Below are 6,439 nucleotides of genomic sequence, written 5' to 3'. Positions count from 1 at the left end.
TATGAAAGGAGGTACAGTAAAAGAAACGAAAGGGGATGCAGCTAGGGGCTGAAGGCACGCTGCAAAGAACCTAAAGTAAAGCCTACCTTAAGAAAACGAAACGACTATTTCGTCCACACTTTTAAGTCTGGGTCTAACTTTAGAAACAGATTTCGACGGACAACAACCTTTTGTTGACGGCACCTGTAAGAATGACAGGTTGCCGGATTAAAGGAATGTCCTTCTCTCTTACCTAATACGTGTTAGACCAATCGCTGCATCTCTTTCGTTTTCGCTTACTCATCGGCGACTCCTGTCATAACAACTACTTTACATAATGAATCAACACTGGTGCCACAATACTAGTGGTCACTGAGCAAAATTTAGATTATATATTTATATATGATATATGACACATATATATATATATATATATATATATATATATATATATATATATATATATATATATATATATATATATATATATATATATATATATATATATATATATATATATATATATACAAATATATATATACATATATATATATATATAGTATATGTACTATTGACAATATATTCGAACAAATATGATTATATACATATATATTTTTAGATATTTTTATATGACATTCTTTTTAAACTTATTTATTTATGGTAAGTTTTCTACTTAAAATTATTGCGGCGTCAATAAACTAGATGCTGTGGCGCCAGTTTTAACACACATAATCAATCAATCAATCATCTTCCAGGATATGTTATACATCTGACGCCATTCCTAAATTTCATTTTTCACTGACGGTAAGGAAAAGAGGCTTTCGAATCGCCCAATTCGACTTTATTCAAGGGGAGAGATTGGAACCTTACATCTTTCTGAGGATACACAAATATATTTTTCCTCGTGACGACGCGACGATAATAATGTTAAAACATGAAGTGCGATTCAATTCCAACATCTCATTCGTCTTTGGGAGGAACGAGCACGTCATCCCTGCACAAAGAAGAGAAAGGGCGCTCTTCAAACGAGTGGAGGCATCGGGAGTCTTGCTGATACGGCGATGAAAAGAAGAATTATAAATGAAAAAGCTCCGTGTTAATGTACTTTTTCAGCTGACGTTCACTTTCCACTTCTTCCGTCCTTTTCTATCACAAGGCCAGTGAAAACAAAAATAGATCAATAAATAATTAAATAAATAAATTAACACCTTTACCCTTACACAAGGGATTAACTATTCCTCAGTGGACGGATTGGTACCGTTCTCGGCTAGCACTCTGCTGGTCCCGCGTTCGATTTTCTGACTGGCCAATGAAGAATTAGGGGAATTTATTTCTGGTGATAGAAATTCATTTCTCGCTATAATGTGGTTCGGATTCCACAACAAGCTGTAGGTCCCGTTGCTAGGAAACCAATTGGTTCTTAGCCATGTAAAATAAATCTAATCCTTCGGGCCAACCCTAGGAGAGCTGTTAATCAGCTCAGTGGTCTGGTTAAACTAAGGTATACTTAACTTTTTCCTCGAGTATCAATTCCTTCGGCAATTTCCCCACCTCCATTCATACCTTACAGACCCCGGTCAGCTAGTCAGCCACACTGTCACCATTCTACTGCAGCATCCGACTTGTGACCCCATCAACTCCTGGTGAGTTTCCATTCTTCAACCTCAACTGCCCTCCTTATAATTCAGATCCACCTGTATTCTCTCCTCCATATCAAACAACTCTTAAAATGCTCTCTCCCCTGACACAAAACTGTATTCTATTCAGACTGCTCCTCTCATCTGAATTATTTTATTTCAATATTCATTAGTTCATTAACCCTTCCATCTGCATTTGTTTCTCTAAAGAACAATGTCTTCTTCATACTGCACCTCATACAGTCTGTATTTTCCTTTACTAAACCTCCATGTCCTTATCTCATTACTTTCAGTTTTTATTCCCTCTTCCTGTTATTACATATCAACCAACACACGCTGATCACACTATGACCCTATTAGTGCAGCAGATTGCTGTAAAAATCGTTCAGATAGTGAAACAAGCATGAAATTTGGCACAAACATTCCTAAGACTACGCTCTCTTAGAAAAGGGCGCTGGCCACCTGAAAATCCAAGATGGCGGCTATTTTTCAAAATGGCCGCCATCTATGTTGAGATTCACTGGTTTGGGAGCATCTATTGGATGGAATATGCCAGTTTTTTTAAACCTCGACTTTTTAGGTTATAAAATGTTCCATACCACACATTTTATTGAAAACCCTTACTAAATGAATTGTAACCAAGATGGCGTACAAAATGGTTGCCATAAAAGTTTTTTCTATCCACAGCTAGCGAACATAGAGACCAACTGTTTTTATTTAATGGTATATTCATGTGATCAGACAGTTTAACTAATATGCTATTTTCAACTGAAATAGTAATGGTATGGTCACATACAACATTGTGTCTAAGACTGTAACCATAAAAGAAAAGAAGAAAATACGGACTAAACGCAACAATCTATGTATAGGTCTCTCAACCTACACCTTTGAAAAATTCGAGGATAAGAAGGTAGGCATAGCATGACACGTTGGATGCTCAAGCTAGATTATCTACTGAAGAGGGCAATATTTATCTAGACTTCATTTGCAAGTGCACAGAGCTGTGCAGGGAAGACCCAGCTTGTAGCACTTGCACCTTTCCCGACAGCCTGCTTTGCATCCACATTTGGTAAGCTGTTGGCAACTCTTTGGCTAAGGGCGAGTTGGTTGTCAGAGGACTTGCCATGCTTCACCAGACTTTTGCCATCCCCACTCAGCAGGGTTCTCTGGCTGTGGCTGACACTGGGTGGCCTGCCCCACACACACAACCAGCCTGGTACGCAGCACGCTTGGTGTGTTGGAGGAGAGCTCCCTGGTTGGTGGAATGGCCTCATATGCCCTTTGTTTTCTGGCAAACATATCAAGTCTAGCCTCATCCACAGTGCCAGCAGTGCTGGATCTTTCATACATAAGTATGACAAACCTCTCCAGGACCTTCAGGTCACTCTCTTCCACTCTGAGAGGGTAGTGACTCAGTTTGGAGAACACAGTGGAGGCCTCTGGAAAGATGTTCCATGTCTGCCAGGCGGTCTTCTTGCCCTTGCTCGGAGAGGCTGACACTGTATCACAGCCTGTGAGCATGGAAGAAGAGCATGCCATTCACCTTCTCCTGGCCCAGAGAGTTGCACAGGTCATGCACAGCAATCCAGCGCAGGCTCTGGCCTTGGCCAAATGCCACCCATAGCTTCTCTAGCCCTAGATTGTGGAGAGTGGAGAAAGCACTGACTGCAACGACAAGAACATCTGTGTCATTTGCTTTAACCGTGATGGTCTTGGCTCCATGTTCTGTGGCATATTTGGCATGGAGAAAGATGCAGGGTGTCAGCTTCCTCATGAGAGCACTTTTCCAGTCCCTGAAGACTAGCCTCATGAGTGCTGAGGACAGCAGACCCTTTCGTGGCAATGACAACATTTGTGGCAGACATCTGGGCAACTTTGTCTGCCAGGAACTGGAACAACTCTGTCTTGTTGGCATCGTGTCTTAGGAAATTGCGTCAGTTGGATGGAATTGTGTTCTTGTCTGTCACCTTGCGCCTTCCTCCTTGACCACGTTGGAGCCTGGTCTCAGCTTTGAGGCTGGATGTATTGTATACATCAAATACAAGATGTGATGATGTGTACTTGCTGCTATAGGATTGTATCACAGGCAAGAAGTCGCAAAGTGCATAGCCCTCAACCATCCCTACAAACTGGAGCAGGAGAGGAGGCACAGAATTTCGTACACAAGCCTCAGAAAATGTGCCATCAAACTGTGACTGATGATCAAGTATAGACTTTCTGAGAATATTTGCTGCTTTAGCAATGATAACTGCCTCTGAAAGATCAGATGATTGAGCAAGTGCTTTTCCCACATCCTTTTGAAATGCAAGTAATACATCTCTGTCAGATTTATGAGCCTCAAGTTCTGGAATTTCTGCCAGAAGTTTGTCTTTGAGTCTCGTGGAATTTACACTTGGTGACTCTACACTAATTGTTCCAGACGTTGTTGGTAGAGGTGGCAAATATCTGCCAGCCGAAATGTGACTGGATCATCTGAACAAAGGTTGTTTTCAACAATGTATGTCATCAGTTCTGACAGAACTAGTGGATACACATCTGATTCTGACTCAGTGCTACCTTGGTCTTTCTCAAGGCTCCTCAGGTAGGACCTTTTTCTGTTGTAGAGGGCACAAAGACAGGCATGGTGATACTTAAACTCCTGTGCAATGACATCCCCACCAGTCAACTTAGCAAGGAGCTTGCCATCACTAAGTATCTCTGCACATTCACGCAATTTCAAGTCAAGGCCCTTAGTACTAGCCTGTCTGAGATCAGATGCAGGTGCCACTTTCTCACAGAAAATGCAAACTTCATTGTCATGACTGGTTCGGCGCAGTTTTGCACGACTAGTCTCAGTGTTGCTGGTCTGGTCATTGGATTGTCGCTTTCTTGCACGGTCCAGTTTAGTGTTGTTAAACAACAAGCGACAGTTCACATGGTATTTTGCTGCATTTTTCCTGAGAGTGGCCTCTATGCCATCACCTTCATCCAGCCTTGCTGGATCCATTATCAGTGGCATTTCATTAATTTCACTGAACATGGGAATGTTCCTTGCCAGCATTGTGTACCCATCATGGTCTAGGACATGATGACTTGGAGGTGATGTCAAGTGCTCACCTCTTTTGTCCTTCTGACAAAGACAACCTAAACTCCAGTTTGTTTTTCTACTGCTCAATATTGGATTGGCATCACATTCTGCCATGATTTCACTTTTGATTAAGGCCGAGGGTTATCCTTTTACCACCTTAAACAAAGCACATTCCTGTATGGGATTCAACTAGGTTCGGTCTCCTACACCTAGCCCGATCATTCATCCAGTGCCATTTAAGTCCCGTGTGATCTGTACACCATCCGAGTAAGTACATGAACCATCATGTACAGCCCCATACCAGGCTCGGCTCTCGCGCTGGCACATCCTGTCTATTCAGGTGCGGCTATCTAACTATAGCTGGTCTGGGGCTGTTAGAAAGCATTTGGGACACTAAACTAAACTATACTACAACTACTAGTCTAAGACTACAGGATTAGTAAAGCTGGATTAGCTGGCACTGAACCCCATGCTGAGTTACACAGCAGTGATGTCACCAGTGTGCCCTGGTTGTGTGCAGACATACACTCTTTTACATTTATTAATTTTCCTTCAAAATTGATGAGTTATTCGAAAGAGATGGCCTCATTAGGATCTAAAACCACAGAAACCAAGATCCATGCTTAAAACGATAATTGTTGAACGGGCATTATTTCTCATTATAATTATTGTTTCTACCTTTTCTTGGCAGCCATATAGCCCCCATATTTAAAGGTAAAACTGTACTGGGAAGCTACAGAAACATAATATTCACAAGAAATAGTATGGAAGAGCTTTACCATATTGCTAGAAGCAAATACATGCCATTCTAGTGAAAAATTAGCCAAAATCTGTCGATACTGGCCGCCATCTTGGAATTTGGCCGCCATATTAAATTTTTGCGTGGCCAGCGCCCTTTTCTGATAGAGGAACTTTAAAGAGCACTTGTGCAAAATTTCATGCTTGTTTCACTATCTGAACGATTCTTATGAAATATGCAATTATCTGCTGCACTATATCACTGAACTTTGCGCACTCTTTATATACTCCTTCCACTTCAATTTCGTTAATCCTAAAGCAGTTACTTTATCTCGCTTATCCTTATATATTATTCTCGCGTTCTTTTCGTCGAACTTACTTATCTTAATCACATTTCAAGCCCAATTTTCACCTTTCTCTCCGACTAAAACTTGCTTCTACTTTCACTGTCTCTTCACCATTACCTCTAACAACTTGCTCATCTCTCTACTTTTAGATTTTCTTTCCAGCTCTTTTCTTGCCATTGTCTGTTTTCAATTTATACTTCCAAGACTTCTTTGATGATCAACTCTTTCCAAAAGCACTTGCACAAGACTTCGTATCTACCACTATGACGTCTGTTTCTGAAGCATGACTTTTTTATAAAATTACGTCTCACAAACGCCTTTTCTCACCCTGCAAACCCTGCCAGGCAAGAATACAGTTTCTCCCAGAACCTCTCACTCTCATTCTACTCCGTTCCTCTGCCATATAATTTTACTATAACAAATGTTTCTCCTGCCACACTCAGCCTTACCCATATAAACATCAGACTAAAACCCATGTACTCTTTCGTCTCTCTACATAATCTTCTTGACACTACAAAGGCTGAAGAAACAAATCCGCAGTTATGCATGGGTACAAATATATTGAAAAATAAATCTAAACAGAGAGCTTTCGGGAATCTGTTCAGATTGAAAAGGGGAATCGAACAGATTCCCGAAAGCTCTCTGTTTGGAATTATTTTCAAATACATTTG

The sequence above is a fragment of the Macrobrachium rosenbergii genome, chromosome 5 (assembly GCF_040412425.1).
Source record: "Macrobrachium rosenbergii isolate ZJJX-2024 chromosome 5, ASM4041242v1, whole genome shotgun sequence".
Taxonomy (NCBI): Eukaryota; Metazoa; Arthropoda; class Malacostraca; order Decapoda; family Palaemonidae; genus Macrobrachium; species Macrobrachium rosenbergii.
Note: the sequence above shows the minus strand (reverse complement) of the source record.